The 10,902-nt window shown below is 37.6% G+C and overlaps 1 non-coding gene across 1 annotated transcript; it reads right to left on the reverse strand.

Annotated features, from left to right (window-relative positions):
- Positions 1–4,372: 4,372 nt before the first annotated feature.
- Positions 4,373–4,478, reverse strand: LOC122039151. The gene has a single exon (XR_006128043.1). It is a non-coding gene; the product is annotated as a small nucleolar RNA R71 (small nucleolar RNA).
- Positions 4,479–10,902: the final 6,424 nt, after the last annotated feature.

A 10,902-nucleotide genomic window follows, 5' to 3' on the forward strand; every position in this document is an offset into this window, starting at 1 on the left:
TTATTTCAAGGAACAACATGAGCATAGTTAGGTTAGGTTCTAAGTTTCCTATGCCCTTAAACATGATGTGGCCGAGACTTATAAAACTTAAAGCTAGGGTTCAAGTGTCATAAAAGCATGAGAACCTCAAACAATTTTCATAGCAATTATTTCAAGGAACAACATGAGCATAGTTAGGTTAGGTTCTAAGTTTTCCTAGGCCCTTAAACATGATTGTGGCCGAAACTTGTAAGGCTTGAATCTAGGGTTCAAGTGTCATAAAAGCATGAGAACCCTAAACAAATTTCATAGCAATTATTTCAAGAAACAACATGAGCATAATTAGGTTAGGTTCCAAGTTTCCTAGGCCCTTAAACATGATTGTGGCCGAAACTTGTAAGACTTGAATCTAGGGTTCAAGTGTCATAAAAGCATGAGAACCCTAAACAAATTTCATAGCAATTATTTCAAGAAACAACATGAGCATAATTACGTTAGGTTCTAAGTTTCCTAGGCCCTTAAACATGATTGTGGCTGAAAGTTCATGGAGCATGAAAACAAGTTCTAACCTCACTACAACATGAGCATGTCATATTAATTTCATAACTTGTCTTAAGGAGGATCATGGCATGATTAGTTTAGGTTTAACAATTTTTCTAGGCCCCTAATCCTATCATGGCCGAATACTTAGGAGCATGGAACAAAATTTATTCATCATATAGGCATGAGCATATCATGTTAACAACTTTCTCATCATGAAGTACTTATCATAAAACAAAAAGAAGCATGCTTGGTTTGAGTCTTTACTTATCTATCTCCTTTATTCATGTTTGGCCGAGAGTCTAAGGGTATGACTCTAGGTTCCAATCAAACATTCTAGCATATGAACATTAGATAAATCCCTACCTTAAGATACATGTTACAAGAAGCATATTGAGCATGTTAAAATTTAGGTCTTTATATTTCCTAGGTCCTTCTTTTTGGTCTTGTCTTGGCCGAAATTCTTCATGAAGTTATCTTAGGTTTTTATGTAACCAAATCTCATAGAAAACACAAAAGCTATTGTACCACAGGTAAGGGAAACTTACATCCTTTCGCTTGTGGTTTTTCTTAAGGAAAAAGATATCCTAAGGGCCAAGGAAGGAGAAAGCTTCTTCTTCTTGTACCTCCTTTTGCTTCTTTTGCTTGGAAGGGGTAGAACTTGAAGGCTTCTTCTCGAAATTTAGTTTTCTTGAAGAGGAACTTAGCTTAGCTTTTGGAATGAGGAGAGGGAAAGGCTCTTGGTTTCGGTGAAGAATGAGGAAGGAGAAAGAAGGAGGAAGAAAAGAAATTTAATCTCTTGTTTTTCTTCTCCCAATCTATTTATTCCTTTGCCAATGAAACATGTCTTCATTCATTCCCTCAACTCCTCTTTTCCCCCACTCCTTTAATTCCCACGAAAAATAGAGAGAGGGAGGGAAGTAGGCAATTTACCTTTTTCTTACTTCTTCTCTTAACCAAGAGGAAGAGGAGGTAAGCCACTTGGTTTTCTCTTGCTCTTTTGTTTAGTTTTCTTTTATTTCCTTCTCACCTTTAACTAAATTTTTCATTCCTTTCTATCCAAATATTATTCATTATCCTAGTGGTTATCATACATCAATTTATCTCCATTATTTGTGGGAGGTTCAAGGTTCAATCCTTGACCTCACCTCTTCTTATTCTATTTTTGGTTTCTATTTTCCCTTTTCTCTTATCCTTTTTATTTCTATGCTCTAAAGAAAATAATACTCATATTCTTATCCTATAATTTCGTGGGTGTTATAGTACCAAGGGTGGGCTCCATAAGCGGTCCTAGGCCGACGGACTATGAACGGGTCTAGTAAAGGGATGGACTCCTTAGTACGCCCCTAGGTCGACGGTCGTAGTACGGACCTAGATCCCTAATAGGTTCGGGGCTAGCTACCCTGTCCTAGGGATTGCGCGTATTTATTTATGTATGTGGTACAAGCCGGACCCTCATGATGATATTATGTTCAAGTATTATATGATATGTTTTTGTTTTAAAAGCATCTTGCACATGATATTACCCATGTTTTAAAAGACATCTTACATTGTATATATGATTATGCTATGATATGATACATCATGATGCTTACTTTTACGTTATGATATGATATGACATGATGCTTGCAATTATGTTATGACATGATATGACATGATGTTTCTTTTATGATATGATATGACATGATGTTCCTTTATGCTATGATATGGTATGATATGATGTTCTCTTTATGCTATGTTAAAATGTGATATGATACTCTTGCATGACATGTTGGTTAGATGTTTTATGTGTCCATGCTATATGTTGTATGAATTTGCTATGACATGTGTTTTTTTTGTGAGTAGGAAAGAATCTCACTAAGCCTTGTGTGCTTATAGTTACTTTCCTTGTACCACAGATAAAGGTAAAGGATGGATAAACTAAAGGACTAGCAGGAGGGGCAAGAGATGTGTGTGGTGGTGGCTCGGCTAAGAAAGAAAGACCTGCTTACGTTGATTTAGGATTGATATGAACTATGCTTAATTTATGTTGATGTCTTGCATGATCACTTTACTTATGCTTATGTTAGAAATGGATATTATGACTCTTTAAGTTCATAACTATGCTAAGCATGCTCGTATGATTAGTTGTGATTTAAATGAAAAAAAATAAATGATTACTTCCGTTGTTTTTGAAATTCATGTACGTATGTTATGTATGTAGAAAGTAACCCCGCCTCCACTAGTAGGAGGGGTAGGCATTCCAATTTGTGAGATAAATTGATGTAAACTCTTGTGGATTTGCTATTTCTTTGTTTCTATGATGTTGCCTAGTTTGTATCGATTGGATCTTGAATGATTAATTGTGATTAGGGCTTAATTCTCATTCTTGATTGATTGTTTGGATATCTTATAGACTTTGTAGAGATTAACTCTCACTCGATTTTCCGAGGGATCCACGTGACAGGTGCAAGCCCGTGTAAGGACGTTTGGGAGATAACCTTGAAGGGGAAATGAGAATATTCAAGAGGGTAGGATAGATTTTCTGATTCAGTCCTTGTATCTTAATGGGTTAAGAAGCTATGAACTTCTATGTTGGTATCCGAGAGAAGCATAGTAATAGGTGCAATCTTGTGTAAGGACAACGTATGTTCATATCTAATTGATCACATTTAGGTACATTTTCAGTCCTAAGCTGGTTATCTATTGCAAGAGAGAACCGACAACCTTCTACAAATATTAGACAATTGAGGAATAAGAATTGGTAAACCATATTCATTCAAGAGATCTTACAAAGAAACCAAAACTCCTAGAACCTCCCTTTATCATAACTCAAACCCCCAAACTCTTGTTTGTTAATCTTTCATTTTAGATTTGTTTTTCATCCTTAGCATTTGAAACCAATTGATTAGTTGTTTAGCTAATTCGCTTTGAGATATTTCTAGTGCTTATTCCAGTCCCTGTGGATACGATAATCTTTTATATTACTTGCGATATTTCCGTACACTTGCGGAGAGCGAACAAGTTTTTGGCGTCGTTGCCGGGGACTGCGCTATAACATTAGAGATTATCAATTGAGTTAGACTAAACATAACTTTTCTTTCTTTCTTTTGATTTGCATAGTTATAACTAATTGTTAGAATTCTGTTTTTATAAGTTTTTCCTTTCTTGAATAACATTCTTGACAATTCTTTTTGTTGCAATTCTAATTCTAATTCTAACTTTGCATTCTTGATTTCTAGCACTCTAATCTAACTTTTCTCTGTTTTCTCTTTTGATCTAGTTTCTTTCTTCTTTTCTTTTGTAAACATATCTTGCAATTTTTAGCATATGAATTATTCTAGACATTTTTCTTTTTTCCTTTTATCTTTTCTTTCTTGTTTTTATTATGCACTTTCTTTCTTGCAATTTAAATTCTGCATTTTCTTTCTTACTTTTCATATTGCATTTTATTTCTTGTCTTCGATTCTTCATTTCTCTTGAATATCCATGAGCACTAACATGTCAAGCAGGCCCATGAGAAATTTTTCTACACCCTTTTCTGCAAGATTTTTATTTCCCATTGTGCAACCTCAAATTGAAGCAGAAAGTTTCCAACTAGACCCAGAGATAATTTTCATGATACAAGGTCATAAATTTGGAGGAGAAGTATCAGAAAGTCCTTATCTGCATCTTGAAATATTTTTAGAGATTTGTGATTTGGTGAAATGTGAAGGAGTATCAGTAGATGTAGTTCGATTGATGACATTTCCTTTCAGTATCAAGGATAAAGCAAGGACTTAGCTATATTCTCTCTGTCCTCAAAGCATCACAAGTTGGGAACAATTGGAGAAGCAATTTCTGAATCATTTTTTCCCTCCAAGTAGAACAGTGTATATGAGGAATTGCATAACAAATTTTGCTCAGGCATATGGAGAATCATTATTTGAAGCATGGGATAGATTCAAGAGTCTTCAAAGGCAGTGCCCTCATCATGGTTTTGAAAAATGGTTGATTTTGCACATATTCTATGGGGGAATTTCTTTCTCAGACAAGAGTTTATTGGATTCATCAGTTGGAGGTCTTTTATGGACAAAAGTGTAGATGAAGCTTATTTATTAATTAATCAAGTGACATTGAACCTCCATGAATGGTCGAACAAAAGTTGGATGGAATTTCCCTCAGATATTCAAGAAGTGCAAGCCATAAATGTAAGAGAGCCTGTCAAACAAAATGAAATTCAACACCTAAAAATGTTGAAATTCACAAGTCACAGAGTGAGGAGTTCAAACATTTGGGGGAAAAGCTTGATAGTATTGTTTCCAAATGGTTTAAAGAAGATCCCCCTCCTACACAGTCAAGATCTAATGAAAAGTGTGATGATGTTGGGTTGAGAAGTGGCAAAAATCATGAAGAACTTCTGAAGAATGACATGTTTAGAATTGAGGAGAAGAATAATAGAAGATCACAAGAACTCAGTTCCATTTCTCTAGGGAGTTCCCAAAGGCCACAAGTACCTTTCCCTCAACGATTAATCACACCAACACTAGATAAGCAAGTTGGACCTCCTCCAAAAGCTCAAAGGGAATTTGGAAAAAAGGTTCAGTCTTTCCCAGGACCTTCACTAAGGGTTCCTTTTCCACAAAGGTTAGTGGGGGTTAATAAAAATAAAGACTTCGGCAAATCCTCTGACACTAATATGGTTGAGTGCAGATTTTTGAATGTATATGAAAATGAGGATTTTTCAGATGAGGATTTTATTGATAATGTAGTGGTAAATAAGTTTTCAGATCTACCTCAAAAGTGTTATAGTAACATTGAATTTTCAGATGATGAATGTGATATGGTAGATCAACATAAAACTGCAAGTGAAGTTATTGATCCTCTTGTTATTGATTCTCCTATTGAGGACATAGATGTTGGTTTATTTTTTGATGTATGTGTTGATGATGATGATATGGAAGAATGTGTAGGGAGCTATGTTGTGGAAGCATCATCTCAAGGATCACCACCTTTGTTAACACAACCCTTAGAGGTTTTAAGAATTGATTATGTTATGGAACAATGTGTAGGGACTTATGTAGAGCTAGCAGAGTCTCAAAAATCACCATCATTGATATCATCAACACCTGAGCTAGAGCCAGAACCATCATTTGATTCAGAGGAAGTCACATCTACATGTTTAGAAATTTCAGGTATTTCTCAGCAAAGTAAGGTTAGTATTTCTTGTGATCTTTTGGAAAACTTTATGGAGGTACCTATAATTGACTTTGTTGGATGTGATTCAGTTTTTATTACTTATTCATCTTATCTTGATATGGTTCTAGCTCTATACTATATAACATGCTTGTGGGAGATTTGTTTTTCTTTTGGATGTGCAGATTTCACATGGGCCAATAATTGGAAGCTCAATTTGAATCGTCTTCGACCACCTAAAAAAATTTCCAAGAAGACGAAGATGGAGAGAGTTATACTTTACTTTGTAGCTCCTTTGATGAAAGCTCTCTCCATAATAAGAGCCCTTGGTAGGAGGGTTCTAAAATATCTTACCCCTCCAAGAGCAAGATTTAGATGAATCTAATGAGGTGGTCGAGCTAATGACCTTAAACAAACGCTTCTTGGGAGGCAACCCAAGTTCATTTTCCTTATTTTCTTTTATGTCTTTAGTTCTCTCTTTATAATAAACTTGTATCCTCTACTTAATTTTTCTTATCTATCTTATTGTTGTAGAATTCAAAGTTGTGGAGGAATGTGAGTATTGGATGGAGGAGTATCTTTAAAAACATGAATGTCAACCATTTGGAGCTCATCACTTGGTAACTTGTCTTAAAATCTCCTCCACATTGTTTTTAGTTTTCATTGGGACAATGAAAAGTTTAAGTCTGGGGGGATGCATTAGATGCATTTGATTTACTCTGTTTGTTTTTGTTTTTGCTTATGTCTTGCATTTTTTTTTGATTTTTTTTGTGGCATACATCTTGAGAATATCAAAACTTCACTTTTATGCTTTCTTGTCTTCAAGATAAAATGTTAGCACGTTCATTATCTAGATTCATGATGTTATAAATGATGCTAGTAGTAAGCTTTATGTATTTCTTTTCTCTATCTTGGGTAGCATGAAATAAGCTAAGAATCATATGGAGATGAGCTTTAGTCTTGGCTTGACCTTAAGAATCTTACTTTCACTACACTTTGACTTGATGCTTGAATGGTTGATATCATTGAAATAGTCATGATTCATCTTGTTTGCTTAGTACTTGGTTTCTATGGTGATTTTTCAAACTTCATTTTGGTTACTGGATGAGGCTCAACTCATGAAAACTCATTTGGAAAAATCAAAATATCCCAACATTTGTGCTAAAAGTACACTTGTGAAATAAGATTTGCACAATGCAAATGCTTATGAAAATTTTTTTTTAAAAAAAGCAATGAAAAAAGTGAATATGGGATATAAAAAATAGTTGTTGTGAGTGGAATCTAGCAAGTCACCCCTTTGAGATCGAGTTAGGTTACTGGGGAAATGACTGCTTAGCTTCTCTTGAGATTGAGCACACCTTTGAGACCTTGGGTTGGTTGAGAAATATGAACCAAGTGAGTGGCAAGTAAGTGCCTATCACTGGTTACTTGTCTTTCACCGGAAACATTAGGAATTCAAATTTGATGACGACTTGACTAGGACATAGATTGAAACTTGAAGGATTTTTGAGTTACTTTTACACTGTGCACAGGATACTTAAGCTTGAGCCATACTTGATTTGTTTCCATGATTATGCTTGTTAGTGGAACTCTTTGATAGAGTTAGGAAAGTGCATTAGGGTTTATGAATGCGTTTTAGAATATATGAATTTAGATTGCAACATTTTGCTTGAGGACAAGCAAAGGTTTAAGTCTGGGGGTGTGATGTGTGTAGATTTTATATACCTTTATGCATGTTTTGACGCACATTTACATACTTTGAGCATGCTTGATCTATGTATTTTTGTACTTCCAGTTTTCCTTTTAGCATATTTACTCTTTTTTGTTCGGAGATATGCTTTTGTGTATTTTCTGTACACAGGAGTCGAATTCGGTGAAGATTCTACATTCTTGGACAAAACTTATGAGCTGAGCAAGCGAGAAGGCACCTGGCCGTGTACCAGACATGACCCTACATTGGTAGGCAGCTCTGGCCGTGTGAAGTTCAGAGGGTGTGTGGCAGCAACAGCAAAGGAAGAAGGCCTGGCCGTGTGAACCTCACACGGCCATGCCAAGTTTTGAAGCAAATCAGAGTTCAATCCTTACATGGCCGTGTGGATCTACATGGCCGTGTAAGGTTTCCAGAGACCAAGAAGGCCCTGGCCGTGTGCATCACACGGCCATGCAGGGTTCCCAGCGCTTAAAAGTGTTCTGGCCGTGTGTACCACACGGCCGTGCCAGGTTTCCAGAAGCTGGGGCAGTCCAGGCCGTGTGGATCTACACGGCTGTGCTTGAAGGTTTTGATGGGAGTTGTCCACGGTCGTGTACCACACACAACCATGTATAGATGGCAGAGAGGGGAAAGGCTCTGGCCGTGTGAACCTCACATGGCCATGCCTTGGGGCCGTGTGGCGCCCAAAAGCCTCCCTCTATTTAAAGCCTCCTTGGAGATTTGAAAGGGGATCTTCTCCCCTTTGGGAGAAAGCAAGATTTGGTGGATTCCTCCCATTCTTGGGTGGAATTTTGGACAATCTAAAGGGAGATCTTGGTGAATTTGACTTCGGAAGTGAGGATTAGATCCGAAGATGGAGCTATATTGTAGATAAGTTTTCTTTCTTTCCTCTTCTTGGATTGGGATTGAAGAATGCTTGTAATCTTCTTATCTTTGGTTTTCTTCCTTCATTTTATGGAGTAGATCTATTTGTTCTAGGATGGAGGGTGTATTTGTGAGATAAATTGATATAAACTCTTGTGGATTTTCCATTTCTTTGTTTCTATGATGTTGTCTAGTTTGTATCGATTGGATCTTGAATGATTAATTGTGATTAGGGCTTAATTCTCATTCTTGATTTATTATTTGGATATCTTATATACTTTGTAGAGATTAACTCTCACTCGATTTTTCGAGGGATCCACGTGACAGGTGCAAGCCCGTGTAAGGACGTTTGAGAGATAACCTTGAAAGGGAAATGGGAATATTCAAGAGGGTTGGATACTTCATTCTTGAATTCTTTGAACTTTTCAAAGGATTCGGACTTCTGTGTCATCAAGTACACATAACCATATCTACTGAAGTCATCAGTAAATGTGATGAAGTATCTATAACCGCCTCTAGCAGCGATATTGAAAGGGCCACATACATCACTATGTATGAGTCCTAACAAATCAGTCGCTCTCTCGCTGTGCCCACTAAAGGGAGTCTTGGTCATCTTGCCTCGTAGGCATGACTCGCATATCTCATATGATTCAAAATCAAATAAGTCCAGCAAACCATCCTTATGGAGCTGGGATAAGCGCTTGTCATTTATATGACCTAAGCGACAGTGCCAGAGATAAGTTTGGTTCATGTCATTTGACTTGAACCTCTTGGTACTAATGTTATAGATAGGGCTCTCAAGGTCTAGAATATAGAGTTCGTTTATTAGTGGTGCACTACAATAGAACATATCTTTTAAATAAACAGAACAACATTTGTCTTTTATTATAAAAGAGTATCCTTTCTTGTCTAAACAAGAAACTGAAACTATGTTCTTAGTAAGAGCAGGCACATAACAACAATCATCTAAATTTAGTACAAGCCCAGAGGGCAGAGATAGCTGATAAGTTCCTACAGCAACAGCAGCAACCCGTGCTCCATTGCCTACTCGTAGGTCCACCTCGCCCTTTGCCAATGCTCTGCTATTTCTCAGCGCCTGCACATCAGTACAAATGTGAGAAGCACATCCAGTATCTAATACCCATGATGTAGAAATAGATAGATTGACTTCTATAACATATATACCTGAAGTGGAAGTCTCACTTCGCTTCTTCTTAAGATCTTCCAAGTATACCTTGCAGTTCCTCTTCCAGTGCCCGGTCTGACCGCAGTGGAAGCAGGTAGCATCCTTGGCGACCCCTCCTTTAGGCTTCAATGCCTTGCCTTTGCCCTTGGCTTGGGACTTTCCTTTGCCTTTGGGCTTGCCTTTGCCCTTATGCTTCTGGACCATCAGAATGGGCTTAACCTTCTTAAGGTTAATCTCAGCAGTTCGTAACATACTAAGGAGCTCGGGCAGTGGCTTGTCAATCTCGTTCATGTTATAGTTCAGAACGAATTGACTATAGCTATCCGGCAAGGATTGCAAGATTAAGTCAGTGGCCAGCTCTTGGCCAAGTGGGAACCCCAGTCTTTGTAGGTTCTCTATGTACCCAATCATCTTGAGTACATAAGGACCTACGGGAGCCCCGTCTGACATCTGAAACAGTGCCTTAGAGATCTCAAATCTCTCATGCCTCGCTTGTCCCTGATATAGTTGGCGAAGATGCTCAACCATATCGTAAGCGCCCATCAACTCGTGTTGCTTCTGAAGCTCAGAGTTCATGGTCGCGAGCATTAGACAAGACACATCTAATGCGTCATCTTGATGCTTCTTGTAAGCATCTTTGTCTGCTCGCGGGGCATTGGCAGGAGGAGCCTCCGGAATGGGCTGCTCCAGAACGTACAGTTTACGTTCCTGGGTGAGAACTATTCTCAGATTCCTGTACCAGTCCAGGAAGTTTGCTCCGTTGAGCTTGTCCTTCTCAAGGACAGATCGCAGGGAGAAGGTGTTCGTATTTGACGTCATGGTTATCTATAACAGAATAAAAGCAGAAATAAATATCATATTCTTTTAAAATCATTTAATTAGGCCTTTAACTAAATGATGCTCCCACTAAATACTATAATTCTTGTGGGACAAGATCCACATCATACTAACCCTTGAGTTAGCTTTGGCTAATACGCCCAAGGCTTAGTATGATCGGTAGGTAATGATTACCAATTAAATCTCTATGCAACTCTTGTTTATAGGATCAATATCCGCATTTATATTAAAACTCGAGTTAGCTTTGGCTAATACGCTCGAGAGTTAATATAGATGTGATTTTAACCTACCTTTCCAACTATTGGAAGAATGCCTATAGTTGACTCGATCCAACCGAGTAACTAGGAATACTCAATCTAATTGAGTTTGTATTCACCCATGCGTTGATAGGCGAGACCAAGATTGTCCCTCCGTACCCTACCAAGATAATATGTATTGCTCTGCTTTGGCAGATTCAACAATACATGTGATCGAGGTAGTGATAGGTATCACGGCACGGTTAGGCATTAGAGTTGAGTCGATTGAGATCTAATCTAATCGAAAAAGGATGCATCTTGTGTACGACTTAGATCTAATCTAATCGCAAGGGTGCATCATGTGCACGACTTAGATCTAATCTAATCATAAGGCA

The sequence above is a fragment of the Zingiber officinale genome, chromosome 1A (genome assembly GCF_018446385.1).
Source record: "Zingiber officinale cultivar Zhangliang chromosome 1A, Zo_v1.1, whole genome shotgun sequence".
NCBI lineage: Eukaryota > Viridiplantae > Streptophyta > Magnoliopsida > Zingiberales > Zingiberaceae > Zingiber > Zingiber officinale.